This window comes from Pinus tabuliformis, chromosome 2_2 (assembly GCF_031772625.1).
Source record: "Pinus tabuliformis cultivar Carrire ecotype Pingquan chromosome 2_2, CPIR1, whole genome shotgun sequence".
Taxonomy (NCBI): Eukaryota; Viridiplantae; Streptophyta; class Pinopsida; order Pinales; family Pinaceae; genus Pinus; species Pinus tabuliformis.
Window position 1 is genome coordinate 117,345,684 of NC_142300.1, and position 26,290 is coordinate 117,371,973.

Here is a 26,290-nt window from a genome sequence, read left to right on the forward strand (position 1 = left end):
AATGAATCCGACCATATCATGTAAAGGATTGGAAGAAATTACCACTCCTCAAACTCTAGAGATATAAGGACATATCAAAAGGAAAAAGGTTCAAGCAATGAAAGATCACATCAAGCATCAACAACAAGTTCTCCAACTTTTAAAGGATAACACCACTTCAGTGAAAAATCAAACGAAACAACAGGTAGATCAACATTGTAGTGAAAAAATGTTTTGATGTAGGTGATTGGGTATTTTTACTACTACATCTCAAGCAAGCTATTTATGAGAAGGAAATTTTGGCGACACTACATGAACTTAAAAAATGGCGACCTTACCGAATGGGAAGACTCTTCAAGGATGAGGATGTGGAAGCATTGTTTTGTGTTATTTCTATTATCCAACCAGATTGGATAAACAAAGCAAGGGATGAATGGAAGAAGGACGAAGAAGTATGGCCACTTATTCAAAAGTTGCAAAAGATCCTAATTCAAAAAATATTGCCAGAAATTGAAGAGGAAGGAAAAATCATATTGGAACCTGGAGCAGTCACAGAAACAAGAACCCGACAACTACGAAATCAATCAATTTCAGAGTATCTCATCAAGTGGAAGAACTTACCCGTTGAAGATTCCACATGGGGAGGACAAGAATTTTATACAGAAGCATCAAGAACTACTCAAGCGTTGAGGACAACGCTTTTTGAAGGAGAGGGGCATGTTAGGCCCCTATACTACTAGTGTAACCCCTTATTGTTATTAGTACAACCCACTTATTATATTGATGTACCCATGTAGTGCCCATATTGTTACTATTGTGCCCCATAGAAGCCCACTATTGTTATTATTGTGCCCTTACATTATTATTTTTATGTCGGCTCTGATTATGTTATGACCCCTTAGACTCCTATATATAGAAAGGAGGTCTTTTCATTTGTATCATCCAAGAATTGTTCATTTATGTATTGTAAAGGAGGTTGCCCCCTCGAAGAGGTTGAATTCTAAGGTGTTGATCTATCTTCTCTATCTTTTCTTGAGCTGGTTTCATAACATTACTTCTAAATTTAGTCCTCTTAGCCCTGTCTTCAACACTTTAGGGTTGTGATTTGTATCATGGGGTAAGGGTTTTGTTCTTAGTGGCCACGGTCCAGGCGTGTTCTTTTCCTGAAAATTCTCTAATCCATTCTCTGTGCCTCCAGTCCGCATTGACCCCATTGCCCTCACTAAACCAGAAACTCCAAATGCAGCTTCAATTCATTACATGAAAATGCTCAAATGCATTTAATCACGCCATTATCTATATTTAGCCAGATTTCTCATATATAAGTGCGGTGAAGAACGTGATAATAGAGCGTGATCAGCGCACTTAACTATAACTGCATGCGGTGAAGAGCATGATAATATATATTGCCCAAGATGGTGCTGGTGGCGACGGCAACGGTGGTGGAGGCAGCTGTATCAGTGCGATGTCAAGGTGTAAATGGTATCAAAGCGTAAAGCATAGGATTTGAGCTTTCATGCATCTGACCACTCACTTATGAGAAAAGCATCCATCCAAGTTTTTTTTGGAAAATTCCAATTTACATCAGAATTCAAGTTATGATAGGTGTTCTTTCGCTTTTGAGTAGTTGATATTGTTTATCTTGAATTGCAACCATATTCTAATGCAAAAAATAAATGGTGATATTCTATATGGATAGAATACAGTTTTATTCTTTGTATATTAAATCAATTTCTTACCTAATCAAGAAGGAAGAATAAGGCTGTATTATTCTGAAGCACATTTTCTGCCAGCAGAAGTTTATTTTAACAGTACAAGATTTTACAATGCATTCAATCATATCCATTGTGGGAATAGTTCTCACTGGCAAGGAGAACTATCCTGAGTGGTCCTAGATGATAAAACACACCCTCATTTTCAATGAGCTGTGGAAAGGAGTGTGTGTTGGAGACAAAGACAAAGAGCCAGAACAACCTACCTCAGACAAAGAGTTTGCCATTTGGGAAAATAAGAACAGCAAAGCCTATGCATTAATTGCAGCATCTGTAAGTGAAGAGGTGAGTCACCATATTTCGCCATTTTCAACTGCTTTCGAAGCCTTACAAAATCTGAAATAACTCTATGACTCACATTTTGCACTTAAAGTTGTTCAACTCATGATTAAACTCTGCACTCTTGAATTACAAAATAATGATCCTCTTGCTCTTGCATCCGAAGTAAAATCTATAATGCATGATATCAAAGCCACTAAGGTTGAATTGGATATTCCTCTTATCGCTTTTCTCAAGGCACTTTATCCTACTTACTCCAATTATCTTGAGTCATTGCAAGCAAATGGAAATCTCAAAGATATTACCTTTGACTATCTTGTGAAAAAATTTGCTGAAAGAGAGAAAGCTTTTGGAAAGAAGACAGTCCCTGAATCTTCTGAAAAGGCTGTGTGCCTTGCTCATAAAGAAAAGAATCTTGCCCAAGATCCTTCCAGATGAAGAGGTGGTCGAAGAGGAAGAGGAAGATATTTCAGAGGCAGGGGGCACAGACATTCTCAAGGAGAAAAGTCAGATTTGCACTGCATACATGCAAAAGAAATGGATCACATGATGCCTCCACATGCAAGTTACCTTGGGACAAAATTGAGCACCAAAGAAACCAACAAAAAGGTAAAACTAATGACACAGACAAAGGTAAAGCACCTGAATCCACTCATTATGTTGTGACACAATGTAATATCGAAGTAAATGAAGATTTATTTAATGCTTCACTTGCTTCTTGGAAAAATGATTGGTTGCTTGATTCAGGAGCAACTTTCCACATGACTCATAGAAAATATTTTTTTGAAGAATTTACTGACAATGTTGATGGAGCAATATACTTTGCATACCAATAAAAAATCAAGCCATCATGGCTTGGCACAATCAAGCTCAAATTTCCTGGTCTTCCAGACTTTCTTCTACATAATGTTTTATATCTCCCATAGATGAAGAGAAACTTTTTGTCCTTGGTCCACATCCATCAGTAAGGTCACTCCATTCATATGTTTGATGGCAAGCTTGAGGTGAGAAAATCATCTGACCACTCACTTGTCATGAGGGGAATAGAAGAAGAAAGGCTTCTCAAGTTGCAAGGTACCTCTGCTCATGCACAACATTTCTCATACAATTCTCATTATGAAGAAGGTACACTTCCATCAAGTTTACTATGGCATGCTAGATTTGGACATTTTAACTATGACAGCCTCCGCTTGTTGAAGAAAAATGGTGTTGCTAGTTTGCCTACAATTCCTAGGAAACTTAAGCAATGTGATGCTTGCATTCTACGAAAGCATGGCAAACAGTCTTTTCATGATTCACATTCAAGAGCACATAGAGAACTTGAACTCATTCATTCATATTTATGTGGTCCAATGCCTATTCCTTTTGCAAATGGAAATAAATATATGATGACATTTATTGATGACTACACCAGAATGTGTTGGGTTTATTTATTGAAGAACAAATATGATGCTTTTCAAACATTCAAGAACTTTCATACATGGATTGAAAATGATGCACAATCTCATATTGGCTCTATTCCCACTGATAATGGAAAAGAATACACTTCAAATAAATTTGAAAACTATCTTCGCCAACATGGGATCAAACATCAAACAACTGTGCCTTATAATCCCCAACAGAATGGTGTAGCTAAAAGAATGAATAGGACAATCTTAAATATGGTGTGCTCGACGATGTTTTTCAATAATGTAAAGTTGGTGTTTTGGGCTAATGCAATTCTATGTGTTGTATATATAAAGAATAGATGTCCATCTAATGCTATTAGAAACAAGACTCCATATGAAATGTGGTATGGGCACATTCCTTCAGTAAAGCATCTCAGGGTCTTTGGTTCCACCTTTTATGCCTTGATACCAAAGATACATAGAAACAAACTTGGTGCAAGAAGTTGTAAGTGTATCTTCCTGGGGTATTCAAACACATCCAAAGCATGCCGTCTCTATGATGAAATCAATAAAAGGTTTGTTGTATCTAGAGATGTAATCTTTCTTGAACCATCCAAAACTAACAATGTTGTTGAGCGGCAACTTGATCGCTTAGATAGATTCAAATGCAAAATCATTTCAAGAATTTGATAATCAGATTGCACATCTTGAAGGGGGGGTTCCTATACTAGATCAACATGTGGAATCTTCTTCTGAAGAACTCTCTCCCCCACATGAAACTCCAACAACGGATGATACTTTAAGTGATGTGATTGATAGAATTGGGAGACTCAATCTTGATTCAGTCCCATATCAATCAACGGAGTAGTCTGGACCATTTGAGAAAGGTCCCCCAAAATGGCTGACAAAGACACTTGAAAGTTTTCATCCTGATGAGGTTGGAAAGACAGGAACTAGAAATTCAAACTGGCAAAATGGAGGTGATCTAGATGACTCTAATTCACTTGTTGATACGATGTTTCTTATGATTGTGAATTGAATTTGTCTATAGATTTTGAACCAACTTCCTTCAAAGAAGCTGCTTCTGATGATGAATGGAAAGAAGCGATGCAAAAGGAGTATGATGCCCTAATAAAGAATGGCACTTGGAAGCTGGTTGATCCTCCATTAGGAACCAAACCAATTGGCTGCAAGTGGGTCTACAAGAAAAAGTATAAATCAGATGGCTCACTTGACAAGCACAAAGCCAGGCTTGTGGCAAAAGGTTTTGCATAGAAGGAAGGGGTCGATTATGAGGAGACTTTTGCCCCCACATCAAAATGGGATACCATCCGAACACTCTTTGCCCTAGCAGCTCAGAACGATTGGAAAGTCCATGAAATGGATGTAAAAACTTCTTTCTTGAATGGAGATCTAAAAGAGAATGTTTTTATGTCCCAGCCTGAAGGATTTGCTGTGAAAGAACATGAACATAAAGTATGCAAACTTGTGAAATCCTTGTATGGCCTCAAACAAGCACCGCGAGCCTGGTATGAAAAACTAATTGAGCATCTTCCGAAACTCAATGTCAAACATTATGATCTTGATGATGCGACTTTATTTGTTAAGAAAGTTGGCAAAATAGTTGTATATCTTGTGGTATATGTAGATGATCTTTTGATGACAGGGAACAATGAAAGCTACATTGCATCCATAAAGAAGGAATTGGGGAAAGGTTTTGAAATGACTGATTCGGGCTATGTTCATTACTATCTTGGTATTGAAGTAACTCAACATCTGAAGTCCATATTTCTTTCTCAAAAGAAGTACATTGGAGATCTGTTGAACAGGTTTGGCATGACAAAATGCAATCCTCTTACTACTCCAATGGAACAAAACTTAAAGCTCACATCCATTGAAGGAAAATAATTTGAGGATGCAACAAAGTATAGAAAGATTGTAGGAAGTCTCAACTACCTAACTACTACCAGACCAGAAATTTCATTTGTTGTTGGAATCCTTTCCAGGTTTATGCAAAAGCCTTGTGAGGGACATTGGTCTGTTGCAAAAAGAGTTCTAAGGTACTTGAAGGGAACTCAATACTTTGGAATCAAGTATACACAGGTGGACGACTTCAACTTGATTGGATACTCTGATTCAGACTTCGATGGAGATAAAGAAACTGAGGTATCTACTTATGGTTATGATATGAGTCTTGGATCAGGAGTTGTCTCCTGGAGATCACACAAACAATCAGTTCCAGCAGATTCCACAACAGAAGCAGAATATGTGGCAGCAGCTGAGGCAACAAAAGAAATTGTGCGGCTCAGGAAAATTCTTGAAGATTTGCAGGTAAAATAAGTATAATTGACTCCACTCATAATTGACAATACCTCAGAAATAAAGTTGGCCAAGAACCCAAAGTTCCATGATCGAATGAAGCACATCAATACTAAATATCATCTGATTCGACATCATGTTGAGGCCAAAACAATCCATCTCTGCCATTGTTCCACTAATGAGCAAATTGTAGACATCTTCACCAAAGCGCTTGGAAGAGAAAAGCTTCAAAGATTTAGAATGATGCTTGGACTCACCAACATCCCTTCAGATTAGGGGGAGAATGTTGACACCTAATCATCAGGATTGGGTGTATATCTGAAATTGATGTAAATAAATAATAGAGAATATGAATAGTCATCGGGAAATGAAATGAACAGTCTCTCCCTCATGTATATAATAAATACCAACCTAAATGAATATCAGCAAATTATTTTTTGAGGAGTTACTGCCTGGTCTGACAAACTCAATCAGAAGATATTTCTTTGAATGCAAAACAGATATCAAAAGATATTGTAAGACCCTTTCATTTCTTCATATGTCGGCCATCCAAACAGTTTCGTCAGTTCGTCAATACATTATGACATGCAATAGTGCAATGAATAGGAAAAACAAGGTCGTTGTACAGACAAATGAAACTTTTATCATTACTGCAAGTGCTATAACCATGGTCCTTCGTCCTTTCCATTCTATGCAATCGGATTTATGTGAAAGTGTCTTTTCTATATCAAATCAAACAAATTGTCTCGAAGGTTATGATGCTGGAGTTAAAATTGCAGTAGAACAGTTTTGTGTATATAGACTTACAATTCCTGATCTCACACAGAGGCTTCCTGCTGCATTGTTACCTGCTCTTCAACATTCATCGACTTTCTCTCCGTGTTTGAGAACAATGGTGGTAATGGCATATTTGAAAGGAACTTATCTTGTTAATTTGGCATTAGGTTCTATCGAAAGCCCTGAACATTCTGGACAGCTTGTGGAGGGCTTATGTTGTAGAGAATATGTGTTTCCCTTTCCTATATTTTAGAGAATTTGATGCCATGGATTGAGAAAAAATGGCGATCAAAGCGGAAAGTAGATGAGGATGAGGAAGAATATGATGACCATAGTTCTAGTGTTCACAAGCACCATTTTTTGAATGGTACAGAAAATGGGGATGGATTTATTGAATTGACTTCATCACTCATCGAGTATTTGAGGCCATTCCATCAGCAGTGGCATCTGCACCAGCTTCTAGCTACAATGAAAAATGAGGGTTCTTCTGTGCATGAAGTATATCTGAGTCATGGGGGCTTAAAGACAAAATTGGAACTACAAGATGTTTCCCAATTGTATTCATACCTGCTCGCTACGTTTTCTTCCTTGAATTCATTTGGTGGACCTTTGCCTATTCTTAATTTATTAGCTTTCACTCAAGGATTTTTGTCACTATTCTGGGAATGGTTAGAGAGATTTCTTATTTTCAAGAAATATGGATTTACAAGAGTTCAGAAGCAATTCCAGACCAGTCTAAGTATTGATCAAAACCAAATTCATGATATAGTTGGCAGCAAGGAGGAAAGTGATCAGAAACGTAAGCAATAAATGGGCCTCTGCCTATCTAAGAACGAAAGGGAAGTCTTCAAATGGAGATAGCAGTACTAATATGTGTAAAGATAACTCTCTTCAACAATATACTAATAAAGACAATGCATGCATAGTATGGGACTTGGAACCTATGAAGAATGGTCCTCAGGGCATTCCAAAATATACTTCAACAATGTTACTTCTATTTTGTGCAACTTATGCCCACTTGCTTATGGTTCTTGATGATGAAGAATTCTATGAAAAATAGGCTTTTTTTACACTGGAACAACAAAGAACAATTGTGGCAATGCTTAATACAATGGTCTACAATGGATTTTTGAATAATTTTGGGCATCATAACAATCCTCTGATGGATGCAGCTTTTAGGTGTTTTTACTTTTTATATGAAAGAGATTGTAGACGCAGTTTCTGCCCCCCATCTTTATGGCTTGCTCCTGCTGTCAAATATCGTCCTCCAATTGCTGCAATAGCTAGAGCACATGAAGTTGTGTCAACTTGCTTGAAATTGGGAGCCTCATCCATGCCTTCAACGATGGGTTCTTTGGTCACAACTACTCCACATGTGTTTCCTTTTGAAGAAAGGCTACAGATGTTCCGTGAGTTTGTCAAAGCTGATAAATTGGCCTGAAGAATGACAGGGGAGGTTGTTGGACTTGGGTCAGGATCAATTGAGATAGCAGTGCATCGTGACCATATAGTGGAGGATGGATTTGCACAATTGGATTCCCCTAGGTCAAAATTGAAGTCTTGTGTTAATGTTTCATTTGTTAATGAGTGTGACCTTCCAGAGGCAAGGTTGGATTACAAAGGTATCTTTAAGGAATTTCTCACGGATTTGGCGAAGTTTACTTTTGACCCTCGGTATGGACTTTTCCTGCAAACTTCAACAGATGAGAGACTGCTATTTCCACACCCATCAGCAAGAAACCTTGCAAATGGGTTGCAGATGATTGAGTTCCTTGGCAGAATTGTTGGCAAAGCTTTTTATGAGGGAATTTTATTAGATTACTGTTTCTCGCATGTTTTTGTCCGGAAACTACTAGGCAGATATAGCTTCCTTGATGAGCTTTCAGGCCTTGATCCAGAATTGCATCGAAACCTTGTGTACCTAAATCATTATGAAGGGGATGTTAGAGACCTTGCTTTGGATTTCACAGTAACAAAGGAGGTTTTTGGGAATCTAGTGGTTATTGAGCTTAGACCGGGTGGTGCTAATATGACTGTTACAAATGAAAATAGGTTACAATATGTACATGCAATGGCAGACTATAAACTTAATCTGCAGATCCAACCACTAATAAATGCATTCAATAGAGGATTATCAAATTTGATTTCACCATCGTGGCTGAGCTTATTTAATGCAAGGGAGTTTAATCAACTACTTTCTGGGGGAGAGCATGACTTTGATGTTGATGACTTGAGAAACAAGACTCGGTATACAGGTGGTTACTCTAAGAGCAGTGGAACTGTTAAATTATTTTGGGGAGGATAAGTTGCGGCCTACTTTTGAAAGAAACCTTACGTATTGGTTCCAAGGATGTTAGAAAATTATATATTACGGAGCAATGGAACACATAAAATATTGCAGAAATATAAACAGAGAAAACGCATAAAACAAGAGAGACACATATATACATGGTTCACCCAGTTTGGGCTACATCCACGAAGAAACAACCAGACCTTCTTTTATTATATTATCCAGCAAACTGAAGAGATACAACCTACAATAGATCCGCTATAACACCCTCTTTGCTCTCAATCTCCTCTCTCTTTCTCACTCAGAATCCATATATCCATAGACACAATACAGTTCCCTCATATATAGTGAGGGGTTGCCTTCTAGGGAAAAAAACCCTAAATTAAACATAAATTCTACCGTCAGATCATCCGCCTAATGAACGGCCCAGATTGACTAAAAATTACTAGACTTTTACAAGGCAATTTTACATCTATTTTTAGCTTTGGGGGTGCTGCCCCCGGACCCCTGCCGGGGGACCACTGGCCCCTAGACCCCCCAGCTACGGGGGATTTACCTCCCCACGTGGAGGGGTGTATAGTCTTCTTGGGGTATACATCCGGCTGAAACCTTTGAATACAAAAGATAATCAGGCTCCACACCCAACAATCTCCCACTTGGAGACTGATTATAGCAACTCCACTACTGCTTCATTTGTTACATAATGACTTCACTTTGGACCTGGCTATTTTTCATCTTCTTCATCATACTTGAATACCAATTGAAACTGCGCAGATTCTCAGTTTCTCCCTGGTTACAACTTTTCTTAACATATCTACAGGATTCTGGCTAGTGTGTATCTTTTCCAGCTTCAACTGTCCATATTCCAATGCTGACCGTATGAAATGGTACTTGAGTTGTATATGCTTAGTCTTGGAATGAAATGCAGAGTTCTTTACAAGATGTATGGCACTCTGGTTGTCACTATATAACCTGGCCAACTCCTGCTTCTTACCCAATTCATCCAGGAGCCTTTGTAACCAAATCATTTCTTTACTAGCCTCTGTAACAGCAACATACTCTGCTTCTGTTGTTGAAATTGCAACAACACTTTGGATTTTCGAAACCCAAATGACAGTTGTTCCACCTACAGTAAATACATATCCTGTAGTGCTCCTCCTGTTATCTCTATCACCTGCCATATCTGCATCAACATATCCCTGTAGAGCAATGTTTGAACCACCAAAGCATAATGCTTGGTTTGTGGTACCTCTCAAATACTTGAGAATCCATGTCACTGCCATCCAATGTTCTTTTCCTGGATTTTTCATGTACCTTCTTACAACTCCCACTGCATGTGCAATCAGGCCTTGTGCAGACCATTGCATACATTAAGCTTCCAACTACTGATGCATATGGAACTTTAGACATATGAGCCATTTCTTCCTGAGTCTTGGGACACGCCTCCTTACTTAATTTGAAATGGCTAGCCAAAGGTATACCAACTGGTTTTGCATTCTGCATATTAAACCTTTTCAACACCTTTTCAATGTACTCACTTTGAGACAATGTTAATTTGTGATTCTTCCTGTCTCTAGTTATTCTCATACCAAGGATTTGTTTCGCAACACCCAAATCCTTCATTGCAAATGAGTTTGCCAATTTCCTTTTGAGCACATTTATTTCCTGCATGTTAGAACCTGCAACAAGCATATCATCTACATATAATAACAATATAATATAGCTGCCATCATTTTTCCTTTTGAGATGAACACAATGGTCAGAGTGACATCTAGTGTAACCTTGTTCAGACATAAATCTGTCAAACTTTAGATACCACTGCCTTGGAGCCTCTTTTAAGCCATACAAGCTCTTCTTCAACCTGCACACTAGTTTCTCCTTCTCTTTTACCTCATATCCTTGTGGTCGTTGCATATATATCTCTTCCTCCAAATCCCCATGGAGAAAGGTTTTCTTTACATCTAACTGCTCAAGATGCAAATCTTCAGCTGCTACTAGACTTAAAATATTTCTGATTGAAGTCATTTTAACAACAAGAGAAAATATTTCATCAAAATCAATACCTTTCTTCTGTGCAAACCCCTTCACCACAAGTCTAGCTTTGTACCTCTATTTTCCTCCATCTTCTTCCTTCAACCTGTAAACCCATTTATTCTGCAATGTTGTTTTACCTGCAGGCAACTTGACTAAGTCCCAAGTTTGGTTATGTGCTAAGGATTCCATCTCTTCTTTCATGGTTTTCTCCCACTTCTTCTTAGTTTCTACCTGCATTGCTTCTTCATAACATTCTGGTTCACCAGAATCAGTTAACAATACATAATATAATGAAGGAGAGTATCGTTCAGGGGGTCTACTTATCCTGGTAGATCTTCGAACACCACTTTTAGGTGTTTGAAGTGCTTGTTGTTGTTGTGGTTGTTGTTCTGGCTATTGATCATTATGATTTTCAGGCACCATCACTTTTCTTGTGATATCGTCAAGCACTATGTATTCTCTGTTTTCTTTTTCTTGTATCTTTTCCTGCAACTGATTCTTATACAAGACCTTTTCATTGAATATTGCATCTCTGCTCCTAATGATTTTGTGATTTTCATAATCATATAAGCGATAAACAAAATCATTAACACCATATCCAATAAAGGTACATTTCTTTGATTTTGCCTCAAGCTTTGTTCTATTTTCTTTATTAATGTGGACAAAGGCTTCACAACCAAAAGTCTTTAAAAATGAGTAGTTTACCTTTTTACTTGTCCATGATTCCTCTGGAATACCACCATCCAAGGAACTTGAAGGTCCTCTGTTTATTAGATAAACAGTAGTATCTACAGCATCTGCCCAAAATTGTAAAGGCAATCCTGCATGCAATCTCATGCACCTTGCACGCTCCATGATTGTCCTGTTCATCCTTTCTAACACACCATTTTCTTGTGGTGTTCCTGGAACTGTCTTCTCTCCGCAAATTCCATTCTCTGAACAGTACCTATCAAATTCTTTGCTGCAATATTCACCTCCATTATCTGATCTGAGACACTTCAACCTTTTCCCTGTCTCATTTTCAACCAAAGCTTTCCATTTCTTGAAAGTATCAAATACATCAGATTTATTTTGAATACAATAAATCCAGGTTTTTCTGGTTGCATCATCAATAAAAGTAACATAGCAACGAGAGCCACCAAGAGATGATACCTTAGCAAGTCCCCATACATATGTATGCACAAGCTCTAATTTTCGTTCTTCTTTTCTTTCCCAACTCTAAGGAATCTGACTCTCTTCTATTTTCCATAAACACAATGTTCATAAAATTTTAAATCAACATGCTTCAAACCTGGCAACAAATTATCTGCATCCCCTTCTCACTCATGTGCCCGAGCCTATGATGCCACAATGCCGTATCTTCTCCTGTAGAGGTTGAAGCATTAACAGAATTACAAATACCATTGCATAAATACAATGTACCAACCTTGGCTCCTTTGGTGACCTTCCAGGTTTTATCTGTGAAAGTAGTTACGCAACCTTTACCTCCCAAATACCCTGTTGAAATAAATTTTTTCTTCAGATCTGGAACATGCCTTACCTCCTTCAATAGCCACTGATTTCCATTTTGCTATTTTATGAACATTGTACCCATTCCAACGATTTTACAGGGTTTATCATCACCCAAATGAACTTGTCCAAAATCTAGTTGAACATAGTCATGAAAATATTTCTTATCAGGTGTGGCATGGAATGAGGCCCCTGAATCTACCACCCAGGAATCAGTGATATTTTCGAAAGAAAGAATCAAAGCATCTTGTAACACCTCACCTGTCATATTTGCTTCATGATTGTTTTCTTGCTGCGCATCTCCTTCTTTTCCCTTCTGAGATCTACAGTCTTTCTTCAAGTGTCCTTTCTTCCCGCATTTCCAACACACTATCCCTGATCTGAACTTGGATTTGCCTTTTCTTGACTTACTGCGATATCCTGGGTTCTTTCCTCTTTCGATTTTTCTTCCCCTAGTCTCTGCAGTCAAAGCATTACCTGATGTCTCACCGGAGATTTTCCGTCGCATTTCCTTGCTAAGGATTGCACCGACAACATCATCAAACTTTAAAGTACTAGATCAAGACACAGAGTTACTAATGGCCATAACTAAACCATTCCAACTTTTTGGCAAAGAGCATAGAAATAACAGAGCCCTAACTTCATCATCAAAATTTACCCCTACAGAAATTAACTAACTTGTCATTGTATTAAAATCGTTTAAATGGTCTGCAACAGATCCACCTTCTGAAATCTTCATATTAAATAAACGCTTCATAGAAATACCTTATTTGAGGCAGAGGGTTTGTCATATAGTTTGGCCAATGCCGACATTAAACCCTGTGTTTTCGTTGCCTTTAAAATATTAAACGCTGCCGACGCCACCAGGCACAGCCGTATTGTTCCGAGTGCCTTTCTATCGAGAAGATTCCATTCTTCATCTGTCATACCTGTCGGCTTCTTTGTTTTTCCGCCCAATGGTAGGTACAGATCTTTCTGATACAAATAATTTTCCATTTGCATCTTCCATAGCGAGAAGTTTTGGCCATTGAATTTTTCGACCCTAAACCTACCATCTTCCACCATTGCTCTCGCTCAAACCAGGAACCCTTCCCTCCTGCGAGTTTATCAGCCAAATAGACCTTCGGCTCTGATACCAGTTGTTAGAAAATTATATATATTTTTTTTTTGACTTTAACGGTTAGATTTTTATTTACAAGGCGGCAAAACAGCTACCGCTTGCTTTTACATTGGATTGAGTTCCTCAGTTTCATTTCTCTCTGAGTTCATGAAATCCACGGATCCATGATCAATCTTTGACTCAGGGTCGCCTTTTGGAGAAGAAACGTTGTGTCTCTGCCGAAGGGTTCTTTACCTTGATGTTACCTGCTGTCTCTGAAAACCTGAGTTTGCCTTTCTGGAGCCGTCCTCTAACTCTGTTGCCAGAGGAGCGAATCGGATCTGAGCTATTTCCACTTGGGGGTATGAATATCGTTTTCCATCTCTAGTCTTCAATCTAACCTTCCAGCGCCTTGATTTTTCGATTATGGTTTCAACTGTAATCCACAGGTTGATCCCTTGGATAACCACTTGCTGTCGTTTACAAAATCGATGCACTAACAGTTTCAATGTAATGATCAGCTTGCGCTAATGCTGAATTCATAGATCCCTTTGTAGGAGGCGAGTCGAAGGCACCGGTGGATATGGAGTAGCCTGACACTGGAACAACTTTCTGTAGAAACGAAGAGCCTAAAATTTATGCTGCTGCCATTCTCCACAAGCTTGAGAGATAAAGGACAGAAGAGATCCAGTCTTTTGCTGTCATTCTTGGTTTACTTCAGAAATGAGGTTGTGGAACCTGTGATAACACTTTTATTTCTTCCTTAAACACACCTGCAAAAAGCAATCTGCCTAACTCACAACGCTCAAGCCGGATCCTGCTTGGAACAGAGAATATAGGGCCAGCCAGAGACAGAGAATCCAATGCATCTGACATTTCTTAGTTGCCTGTCCTTGGTGCTTGGTGTAACTGATTCCTGTAGCTGGAACAGCGAAAGCCTGAAGGAGCTTGAAGGGTTTCCGAAACATCTGGATCAGTAGCTGAGCCCCACAACCTCATGAAGAACAGAATTCCTGGTTAATCCGATTATGGGATGATGCAGAGAGAATCTTCCAAGTTGACTGATAGGGTTCTTTGGCTTCTGGCAGCTCCAAGGTTGGCTTCAGAATCAGCTTGAGTATTAAGCTGCCTCATAATGTGGAAGAAGGAGATTTTCCGAAACTTAGCCAGCATGGGTCTTATTTTCTTGAGAATTCGGCCTAAATGGATCTGCAACTGATTCGAAGGAGAATTCATTGCTTGAATGATGAGCCGAGAGTCTCCGAAGACCGTCAATGTTTGAATGTTCCGTTTTAGAGCCAGAGTCAGCCCCTGCCACAAAGCTAGAGCCTCAGCTCTATTATTTGATTCGATTCCCAGACCCCAATGGTACTTGAGTAAAGTAGACCCATCGGGTTTCAGCAGCACTCCACCTCCACCCGCAGCTCCTGGATTGCCTTTAGAGGCCCCGTCGAAGAAAAGACAATGGTCATCTAGTGCCGATCTCCACTTTAGAAATTCCTGTTCTTCCAGACGAATTTCCCACTTAGCATGGCAAGTGGTTGGAATAGTAGGGATGGGTTGATTATTCGGAGTGATTTCTTTTAGCCACAACTCCTCCTCATTGTCCAGCTTTACTTCATTCCTTAGGGCTGGCTTAGCTTCCAAAGTCTCTCCCAATAAAGCTTTAATTTTGGATATAACGTTGTTTACAGTGCAGATTTCTCCTCTGAAGATTCTGTTGTTCCTTTCCAGCCATAATTTCCAACAGATGTATTTAGGGGTCCACATCCAAGCAGTCTTAAGGAGGTTTTTATTCTTGGAGCAGATTGGAGGTAGCTTGGCCCACTCGTAGAACAGGGATGGCACATTTCTTGGTAGCTCAATCTTGTCCGCCCTTGAACTCAGGACCCCTTTCCAGACTGCCTTGGAAAAGGGGCACAGCAGCAACAGGTGATCAGTTGTTTCTTCCTCTGATATACATAATGGGCATCTGGAAGGCCCTTCCATTCCCCGTTTTCTCAGGTTGTCTCCTGTGAGAATACTATTATGAGCAAGTGTCCAGCAGAAAAAGTCTATTTTAGGGAGAGAAGGAAAGCTCCATATGAATTTCCATTGCGTTGGGTCTGGAGGGACATTCGGGACAGCAATTAAACTTTTGTATCCTTCAGCTACCGAGAAGGAGCCAGTATGGGAGCCCCACCCTCTTTTATCCTTGGCTGTTGCTAATAATGGTGATTTCCCTTGCAGATTGTCTAACAGTAAAGAAGCTTCAGATTGCAAATGGTGTGGTACCTCCCCGAGATTCCAGCTGTCCCATCTTCTTTCAGCATCCTCCGTCCAGTTGGTTATGTCCCACAGAGTTTCCTTGTTGTTGGAATGCAGCCATAGCTTAATATTTTCCAGGCCTTTTATATGAAGAAGAGGCTGGTCTCCAAGAATCTGATCATTCCAAATTCTTATTTTTTTCCCATTACCTGGGATCCAATAGAGGTTGGGGCTGAAGTTGTCCAGAGCAGCGATACAAAGTTTGGATATTGGGGAGCCTTTGGAATTTTTTGGAGGAAGATCCAAACATCTCAATCGTTGACCTTGAAAGTATTTCTTCCACAGCACTTTCTTGCTCCAGCTTATTTTCCCTGCCACAATATTCCACAACATTTTTGAGCCAAGAGCGAGATTTTGGGCAGCCAAGTCTCTCATTTGCAGACCTCCTTCTATGAAAGGTTTCTTAATGGTATCCCAATTTACTAAATGAAGCCTTCTTTCATTGTTTTTCCCCCCTTCCCACAGAAATCTTCTCAGCATACCATCCATTTTACTGAGAAAGGTTTTGGGAGCGAGGAGAATGGAATGCTGAAACAGAGGCATGCTTGTTAAGACAGATTTTATAAGGATAATTTTCCCAGCAGTGTTAAGCCAGGAGGCTCCCCAGGCATTAATTCTGAGTTTGAGCTTGTCCAAAAGGGGCATCCAATGGGAAACTTTGGGGATGGATCTGAAAATTGGGATCCCAAGATATTTGAAAGAATCCCAGTCTTGACAGATTTTCATTTCAAGAAGCCTAGCTATGTCAGCAAGGTTTTTAGCTGAGCAATTCCAGCCATAGATTGTACTTTTTGAATAGTTAATCTTGCTGCCGGATGCTTCCTTATAGATGTCTAGTTCCTTTTTGAAATAATTGGCCGAAATAATGCTCGCTCCACCTAGTAGCAGAGTATCGTCGTCAAATTGAGCATGGTTTATTTCTTTGACATTTTGCACCATTCTGAGACCTGGCAGAATTTGGATTTGCTGACAGTAGTCGAGCTGGAAACTCAGCACTGAGGCTTGTATAGCATAGAGAAGCGGGGATAGCGGACAGCCTTGCCTTAATCCCCTGGAAGCTGTAAAAAATTCAGTTGATCTTCCATTTACCAGCGGAGCAATCCAAGGAGAGGCGATGCAGGCTTTCACCCAATTTGTGAATTTTGTTGAAAAGCCCATTTTTGTCATAACTGCAAACAGGAAGTCATGCCTCACCCTGTCAAAGGCATTAGCCAGATCTAGTTTTATTACCATTCCTTTCTCTTTTCTCTGGACACTTGAATGTACTGCCTCTTGAACCAGTACAATATTATCCAGTATCTTTCTCCCTTTGATGAAGCCTCCTTGGTTCTCCGGTATGATGTCCGGCAATATATTCTTGAGGCGCATGGATATTATTTTGGTAATAAGTTTATAGCTAGTATTACACAACGAAATGGGGCGAAATCTACTGAACTCGGAAGCTCCTTTTTCTTTCGGAAGCAAAGCCAGGAAGGCTGAATTGGTGCTGCCTCCTATCTTAGTACACAATTGGGACTTCCTTACCATTCTCAGAAGGTCTTTGTTGATAATTGACCAGCAAGACTGAAAGAACCTGGCAGTGAACCCATCAGGCCCTGGCGCTTTATCCGGATCCATGCAATCCAAAGCTTTCTTGAGCTCATCCATGCTGATCGGGGCAGACAGCATATTATTGACGGGGTCTTGCACACAGAAGGGGATCAGATTGTACGGATATGCTTGGGGATCTATAGGCTGGTCATCAGGAGCTGAATAGAGATCTTTAAAAAAGGAGAATGCTGCTCTCTTTATGCCCTCAAAATCATTAACCACTGTGTCTTGGAATCGGATTTCTGAAACATTTTTGTATTGCTTTCTGGCTTCGGCATGCTTGTGGAAGAAACTAGTATTTTTGTCGCCGGCTTGTAACCATAAATTTCTAGATTTTTGTCTCCAATACTCCTCTTCGTCCCTACTGGCTTTATGAAAGGCTTTTTGTAACTCAACTTCTTTTTGGAGCAGACTTTGGGTAATAACTGAATTCTCCATTGAGGATTGGAGGGCAGTAAGATTTTCTATAGACTCTTTTCGCTTGGCAGCAGGTGTTTTCAAAGCTTTAGCCCACTCCTTGAGCTTTCTCTTAAGAGCCCGCAACTTTTCTTCCCACACGAAGAAAGGGGATCCCTGAATTTTCCGGTTCCAGACTTCAGCAACCACCTCATTGAACCCCTCTTGCTGAATCCATAAAGGGCTAAATCTAAATGGAATGGGTCCAAGGAAACTATCCATGGAAAGCTCCAGACTTATGGGTTTGTGGTCAGAGGTGCAGTTGGGCAGAATTTTGGATGAGGTCATTAGTCCACTAGTGAGGAAGGAGGTTTGGACAAGGAATCTGTCCAAGCGAGCTGCTATATGGCTGGGACCTAGTCTTTTATTAGACCAAGTGTATTTCCCAGCTGAAGGTTTTATGTCCTCCAAATCCCAATCGATCATGATGTCTTCTACCCATTCTCTGGCAGGGTCCCTTACAGGTGAACCACCTTTTTTCTCTTCAGCAGCTAGAGTAACGTTCAGATCCCCTGCAATAATGATATTTCCTGGATTGTGCAAAACAAGAAAGGACTGGAGCGAGTCCCAGCAAATTTTTTTCTCCGATGGCAAGACTGGAGCGTAAAGGTTAAATAAACTTACTTGTTGACCAGAGTCTTTGTGAAGGAGCTGAGTGAAAATCCAGTGCTGGCCACTTTCTTCTTGAATCAAGTCGTATTTGGAGCTGTCCCAGAAGGAGGCGATCCCACCAGAAGCACCTCTAGCACTGACAGCTCTACCAGGGCCTTTGCGCCAGAATGTTTTGCAGGATTGGAGGAGAAGAGTGTCCTCCATATTTGTCTCCTGGATGAGAAGGATTTCAGGCATATGCAACCTTACAATGTCTTTCAGGGCCTCTTCTTTCAGCCTGCTACCTAATCCTCTGCAATTCCAGGAGACGTATTTCATTATTTACTGGAGGGGGGGGAGTGGCTCCTTTTGGAGCCTTGTTGTTCTTGCGCCCAGATCTGGTATTCATCATTTCCTTGACGGTTTTCTGGGAACCTTGGAGAACATCCATGTAGGTTTTCTCCTCTCTTTGTTTCTTCTTGGATTTTCGGCCCCTGGTTGATTTGATAGGGGAGATTTGAGAGCTGTCTGATTCAGATTCTCTTTCTTCTGATTCTTCTCCTGATTCGGTGGCAAGACTAATATGCTCGTCATCGCCTGCTTTTCCCCCTTGATCTGCCTTGGTTAGTTGGGGATTTGATTCTTCTTCGGATTCTTTCCTTTCCTTCGGCTGACCTTCAGTTTCTTCATGTTTCTCTGAGGCCTCCCCCTTTTCAGCTGTGGATGGGCCTCCATTTGAGACTGTTTTGGTTTTGTCATTGGGCTGGGGGTTTCCCTTTGGTTCTGTCTGCTTCTTCTCGTTTGGCTTTGAGACTACCTTTCCTTTTTTTATTTCCTTCCATCCTTCTTCTTCCTCTTTGTCCCCTGATGGTGCTTTAGGGCAGTTTCGTTGAAAATGGCCGTGTTCATGGAAGATCCTGCATTTAAATGGAAGTTGTTCGTAGTTCAGCTTCTGGTAGTGGTGCCAATCTCCCACTGTCAGCTTGATAGCTTCTGGTAGCCCAGCTTCGAGATCCACTTCCACGCATATTCTGGCACAGGTGTATTGGCCCTTGTTATCAGCTTTGTCGATGAATCTTCCCAGTCCATTTCCTATCTTTTGCAGTGCTTGATAGCTCCAACAGTGTATTGGCAGATTGGGAAGCCGAACCCAAACAGGGACCTCCTTTGGGACATCGACTGAGGGGTCAAAGTCGGGTGTCCATTTATTCAGAAAGAGACCTTGGTTTCCCATGAAATATGGGCCATTTCTGAACACCAGATCTCGGTCTTCTTTGGTAGTGAATTCAAAGATGAAGAAGCCCCTTCCAACCGCGTAGCTGATCACATTGTTTGGAAGCAGGGGTCTCCAGTTTCTTTGCACCCATTCATCAGTCGATTTTGTTGTTGGCCATCGACCCATAAATTGCCCTACTAAACCTCTGTCAGCCAGGGCAAGGGCGATTTTGATTGTCTGGTCTTCTGGCAGAGCAATTTCTGGAATTTCTTCTAATTTTTTGATAAACTTCGGGGCTTCAGGCTGCATTCGTTTTTTCCCTCTCTGCGTAAGAATCCTCCTGAAGGCTTCTGCTGGCGAGATCGGAGGGGTGGGAGAGGTCTCCGCACCCCCTGGAGCAGCCATGGCGGCGGCAGCTGGTCGCAGACCTAGCAGGGAGCATTACCTATCGCGCGCGCTGTCAATTGTCAAGCTATTGTGTTGTTACGTTAGAAAATTATATATTACGGAGCAATGGAACAATAAAATATTTTAGAAATATAAACACGGAAAATGCATAAAACAAGAGAGACACATATATAAGTGGTTCACCCAGTTTGGGCTACATCCACGGAGAAACAACCAGTCCTTCTTTTATTATATTATCCAGCAAACTGAAGAGATACAACCTAGAGCAGATCTACTGTAACACCCTCTTCGCTCTCAATCTCTTCTCTCTTTCTCACTCAGAATCCAGATATCCATAGACACAATACAATTCCAATATATTGCCTTCTAGGGCAAAAAACCCTAAATTAAACATAACTTCTACCGTCAGATCATCCGCCTAATGAACGACCCATATTGATTAGAAATTACTAGACTTTTACAAGGCAATTTTACATCTATTTTTAGCTTCGGGGGTGCTGCCCCCATGTTAACGCTCGAAATTGCCCCAGGCTGAGGAAGGAAAAACTCAAGGCAACATCAAACCACGCTCAGCCTCGTAGCTAGCCCTACGAGGACAGGAGAGGGCTCTCTCCAGGTCAATCTCGGAAAAATATAATCAATGAGGCTCGAGATGACTGAAATTGTAACTAATCTTAGGCTAGGTATTAAGTGCAGAGGTTTAAAGGTGATTTTTTGGGGTTTTTGTTGAATCAAAGGGAAAGGCAATTTTGGGTGCGGGGATGAGACACAGTTTCTGCAGAGGTCTCATTGGAGCAAGGTAGGCAATTGTTTGATGCCTTAAAAGCTAATGAGGTGAGTAGATCAGACAGGTGAGGAGCTAAGGAGAGCAAGGAAACCTCAAGAATTCTCCTTAAACAGATGAAAACATAGGAGATCAAACAAACTTAAAGGCAAAGCATTACAGATTATGAATTCTACCTTAACACTTCATTTGTTCAATTGCAGAAGATGAGAGAAGGAAAATGATACACATAATAACTTACAAGTACTGAAAGAAGCACACCATCAAGACATAAAGCCACATGAATTCCAAACAGTACTGCAAAACCCTGGTCTTTCCTTTGCCAAAATGCTTAAGTAAAATGTACAATAGAGTCTCAAAACCTTTTCCCCAAGAGTCCAACCATGAAAATGACTAAGAAACATAATATAGGCAAGCCAACCCATTCTCTTGCCTCTAGGGGTCGAGCTCATCATCCTAGGAGCTGTTTCAACCAATTCTAAACAAAGCACTACAATCTAGGCAGTCAAAACAACTTGCCTCTATAAGGTAGGAAACTGATACATTCATTTAATTTTCACTTTTTAGTGAATGAATCTTCTAGAACAAGTAATAAAGTGCCAAAATTACATCATGTTTCATTAATTACATCAAGAGGAGTGAAAAAATCACATCACAAGTCAAAACTGGTCAAACTGGCTTCGTTTCCTGAGCTGAAGATGAAAATTGTGCCAAAAAACCCTATGCGTCGCGCGCCAGAGCCCTATGCGCCGTGCGCCTTTCCACCTGTTTTTGGGGCACTTCCCGGCATCCAAATTGAGCTCAGGTTGGCTTGCTAGAAAGCCCTAGATGTCTAATTTCCAACCCAAGTGGAATTTTCTAGTTTGGTGTCCATTTTCCCCTCCAAAAGTGCATTCTCCCGGAAGTACTTCCTGCTAGTGAAAAGGTGGCAGAAAGGTGATTTTCATGGTGTTTTTGAGCCTTTTGGTCACCCAGAACTTGATGAAATGCTTTGGCCATAGCTTAGCATGTATATTTCATCATGACAAATCCAACACTACAAGCCATTTGTGATTTGGACCTCCCAATCTTATGGGTCGCGCGCGGCGCTCTACGCGTTGAGCCAAAAAACCTGTTTTTAGGACAAAATTTTCAAAAATGACAAAAATTTCTTCGAATTTGCTCAAATTTAGAGTAAAGACCCTTTATCATGTATTGTGCCCCACCAATGAAGCCTCGGCCAAAATCTGGAGTGGATCGGGCTTTTTCCGCCATTTTAGTGCCTTGCTCAATCGCCTCTTAAGGATCTTCATTTTTGCTTTGCAAACATGCATGCGAGCCCAATAGTGAGTTTTCATATGACGAAGCATGTCCTTGTCTCTGTTTGCCTTTGCCAACAATTTCTCCAAATGATTATTCACCCGGATGAGCATAGACTCTCGATCAATCGGTGTCAAATCATTGGGTCTCTTTCGGGCCAATTCTCGGTCTTCCCGGATTTGTCGTAGCTCATAAAGTGTATGTTCATCTTCCAGTTGTTTGTTGCGCTGCTCCAAGTAGTTGATCATCCACTTAGCCATCTGCAATTTCTTTTGCAGCGAGTCATTTTCAGCCCTTTGTTGTCAGATGATCTCTTTTAGCTCCGAGCTAGGAGAGCTCGCATCAAGATCAATGATATCCGTGTCCTGACCTCCTGAAGGACCCTCATCAAACATGGGCCTCCTGCCCCTATCCTGGATCTGTACCTGTGATGAAGAAGAAGGCGAGACCCTTTCCACATGATGTGGAGATAATACTCGTTGTGCTGATGAAGTCAACGAGACCCCTTCCACCCCGGGTGGAGATAGTAATCGTCGTGTAGATGCAAATAAGGCTCTGTGGCCTCGCTGGTATGTCACATATGGAGGAGCACTTATATGCTCAGTCTCGGGAATGCCTGGCTGGTCTGAAGGCGCTCCCTCATTATGAACTATCTCGGGAGGCAACTGTAGCGCTGCGAAGTAATCACGGGAGATGAAATCCTCCCAAGTAATACCCTGTTGTGCCAACTGATGCATCACTATGATTTTGATCAACGCATAATGATATATGCTCTTATGTTGATGTGCTGGGCTCTTCCTTTGTACTAAAGGCACCATCCTCTCTATGTTGCGACACATGAAAAACGGAATGTTAATCATACGTACCCTCGTGAAATGCATCAACAAACGGACATGGTATGCATAGAGACGCGAGAATTTGCCCTCGCAACTGAAATATCGAATGATGAGTTTCATCAATGGTGCATACTCATCCCTCAGGAATCTGAAAGGAAAAACTGCGCTCAAGTGTCTCATATACCTGGGTTTGATATATGGCTCATAGTAGAATCTGTCTAACAGCTGGCGTTTACTCCATTCCTCCCCTACATTTGGTATCCTGGTGGCCTGAGCAATAGTCTCGGGTGACAAGGTGAAATTCACTCCGGCAAGGTTTACATGACCATCCTGTAAATGTAGAACAAATAAACGGACTAGTTCCCGATGATGCTAGATTTGTGAGATCATCTCACAGTATTGGAAACATGATTGACGCCGAAAACAATCCATTGCAAGTGGGCAAGCTTGCAATTGGGCCAAAGAAGTAGCCTCCTCCCTGACATGCTAACCACTTTTGCCACCTTTGTGATACCTCTGTGGCACATTTGGCACATTTACCTCCGGTGTAGAATCACTATCATACTCCTGCTCATAGATTGACTCGGTCTCTGACATGTCTTTGAAAACAAGATAGCTGGAATATATATGCTGATGTATAAACTGCGTGCACAATTGCCTGTAAACTGTTCTTTTGCTCTAAAAATGTTGTGACCAAGGGGACACAAATGCACAAGGGAATATTAGGAAAGGGGAAACATTAGGGAATTATGGAATTTGGAAATAAAAACAAGGGACTTAGAGAAGGGAAGGGAAATGATAAGGATAATGTGTTTTGTAATAGAGGTGAGGGACTAGGATTTGAGGGATTATAGTGTAGGATGAAGGAGGGAATTAATGGGGAAAAATAAGGGTGAATTTGGGAATGGGAAACAAAGGGAAATGGAGAAATAATGACAACCTTGGTTACACTCTGTTTTTGAAACCCTTAAAGAAATTTTTTGCATTCAAACCCTACAGCAATTTCATTGACAAGGAGGGCTTTCCACTTGGATTTCTAAGGCAAACATATCATGAACCCATTACATTTATCTTTCAAAAACCAAGCACAAGTGGTGGATGTGAGCCTACCTGCAATTTTGTGCGGAGAGGTGGCGAGTTCATGCGTTTCCAAGCAAATTTTGGGCTTAAACCCCAGTGCGCCGCGCGCCTCACCCAAAGCGTCGTGCGCCTCTAATGCGCCGCGCACATGTATTTTTACACTGTGATTTTTTGCCTGATGCGCCGCGCGCCTAGTCCAATGCATCGCGCACCCCTGAAACTGCTCCAACTTCCTCACAATTTCGCTTTGGAATGATGTTCTTCACTCTTGGCATGCAAAATGAGTTGAAAATGTCATGAAATATCTTTATAAAGACTCCCTTTTGGTTTTTGCTTGGTCCATGACCCATTTTGTAATGTTTTGTCGTTGACACTTTTTCAGGATTAATAGACTTCTGACCTTTTTGGTTTCCTCCTTAAATTTGGTTGAAATAATGATTTTCTTTGCAATTCTTTGCAGGGATAGCTATGATATGATCTGGCAAAGGAGACCAAGGCTGCGCTTGGACGATTCAAGAACTGAAATTTTTGAAGATTTTTACAAAAATGAGATGACGACTTATCTTCAAAATAGAGTTTTGAAGAGAAGTCCTAATTTATCTGTATAATGATGAAAATTATTGAAGTAACCACCTATCGAGGACATCCCTCTGGCCTACTAGTCTTCTTAGACTTTGTAAAACAAGACTGACTCAACCCAAGACCTAATGACCAAGAATCATTGTTATGACGCAAAAATTTGAAACGGGACTGTACATGACCTTTTGAAGACTTGTTTTTATGAATAGACCTGAACCAGCAGTGCCAAGCATGAGGGGAATGAGTAACACAAACCATTCCGTCAGAGTTATGGCATGCCTAACGAAATGCAACTAATAGAAACTGATGGGACACCTAAACATGAAATGCAAAAAAGAGCTTTGATCTCTGACGGAGGGATAACTAGACCGACTCTAACATTGGCTCCAATGGGGATGGTAGCTCCTTGGAGATGCCAAGAACCGCAGATCTCTGCAAGAGCTAGACAGTGCCTTCATCCATTGGGCGATGGAGTCATTATTCCAACACAAAATTTTGACAATTGGACGGAAAAATCAAAAACCAGTTTGACCAAAACAGACTCAAAACTAAAAAGACTGATACAACTGACTTGACAAACTTAAACCAACTAACCTCTATTTTCAGAATTATAGCCTTCACTGCGGGCCCCAGACTGAAGATGAGAAGTTAGTATACATGTGCAATAAAACAGAAGTAAAACGATATGTACAATGATGATGATATGAGCAGAAAATACTCAGAAGTAGTATCTCTTTAACAGATGACCATTAATTGGCCCTCCAGGACATTCATCTCCATTCATTTCTTTGAGAAGGAAAGCGTTTTGGCCACGATATGCTGCAATCTTATAAGGACCCTTCCATAAGTTTTCAAATTTTTCGTGTTTTCCTTTGTCTTCATTCCGGGCATCCCATCTCAGAACTACCTCATCTAGCTGAAAAGTGTATGTTTTTGCCTTCCTATCATAAATCTTTTTGATGCGCTCCTGCAATTTGAAAGTATTTTGCAATACCTCCTCCCATGTTTGCTGCAAATGAATCATCTGATTAATCCTCCTTTGCATGGGATCTTCTTCACTACCAGCTTCCTGAAGCAATTTGACTACTGGGACAGCAAGCGAAGTAGGAAAAACCGTGTCTGTGTCGTATACCAACTCGAAAGGAGACATGCCAATAGACTTTTTCTGACTCACCCTATCAGCCCACAAAGCATTCACCAATTTCTTGTGCCAGTTCTTTTTATTAATTTCCAGCAATTTCTTTATGATATTAACCAAAGATTTATTAGATGATTCGGCCAATCCATTGCCTTGAGGATGATATGCAGTTGAGTGTCCTAGGCTGATATTGTATTTATAGCAAAATTCCACCATTCTCTTTGATTTGAATGCTGCTGCATTATCTGTGATTAGCTTACTAGGACATCCAAAATGTGACAAAATATTGGTTTCAAGAAAAGAAATGATTACCGCATCCGTGGCCTGTCGAGTAGCAATAGCTTCAATCCATTTTGTGAAATAGTCAGTGGCAGTCAATATCCATCTATGCTGTCCTGATGATGCCAGATGAATTTCCCCGATGAAATCCAATCCCCACTGCTGAAAAGGTGCACTAACTTCAATAGGTTTGAGAGGCAAGGGCTGTAGTTTCTGCTTTCCTTCAAAAATTTGGCATTCATGACAATTCTTAACAGCCTTAAATACATCTGAAAACAGCG

At 40.6% G+C, this 26,290-nt stretch overlaps 1 pseudogene; it reads left to right on the forward strand.

The window, feature by feature from the left end:
• Positions 1-6,275: 6,275 nt before the first annotated feature.
• Positions 6,276-8,819, forward strand: LOC149191634 (E3 ubiquitin-protein ligase UPL7 pseudogene; annotated as a pseudogene).
• Positions 8,820-26,290: the final 17,471 nt, after the last annotated feature.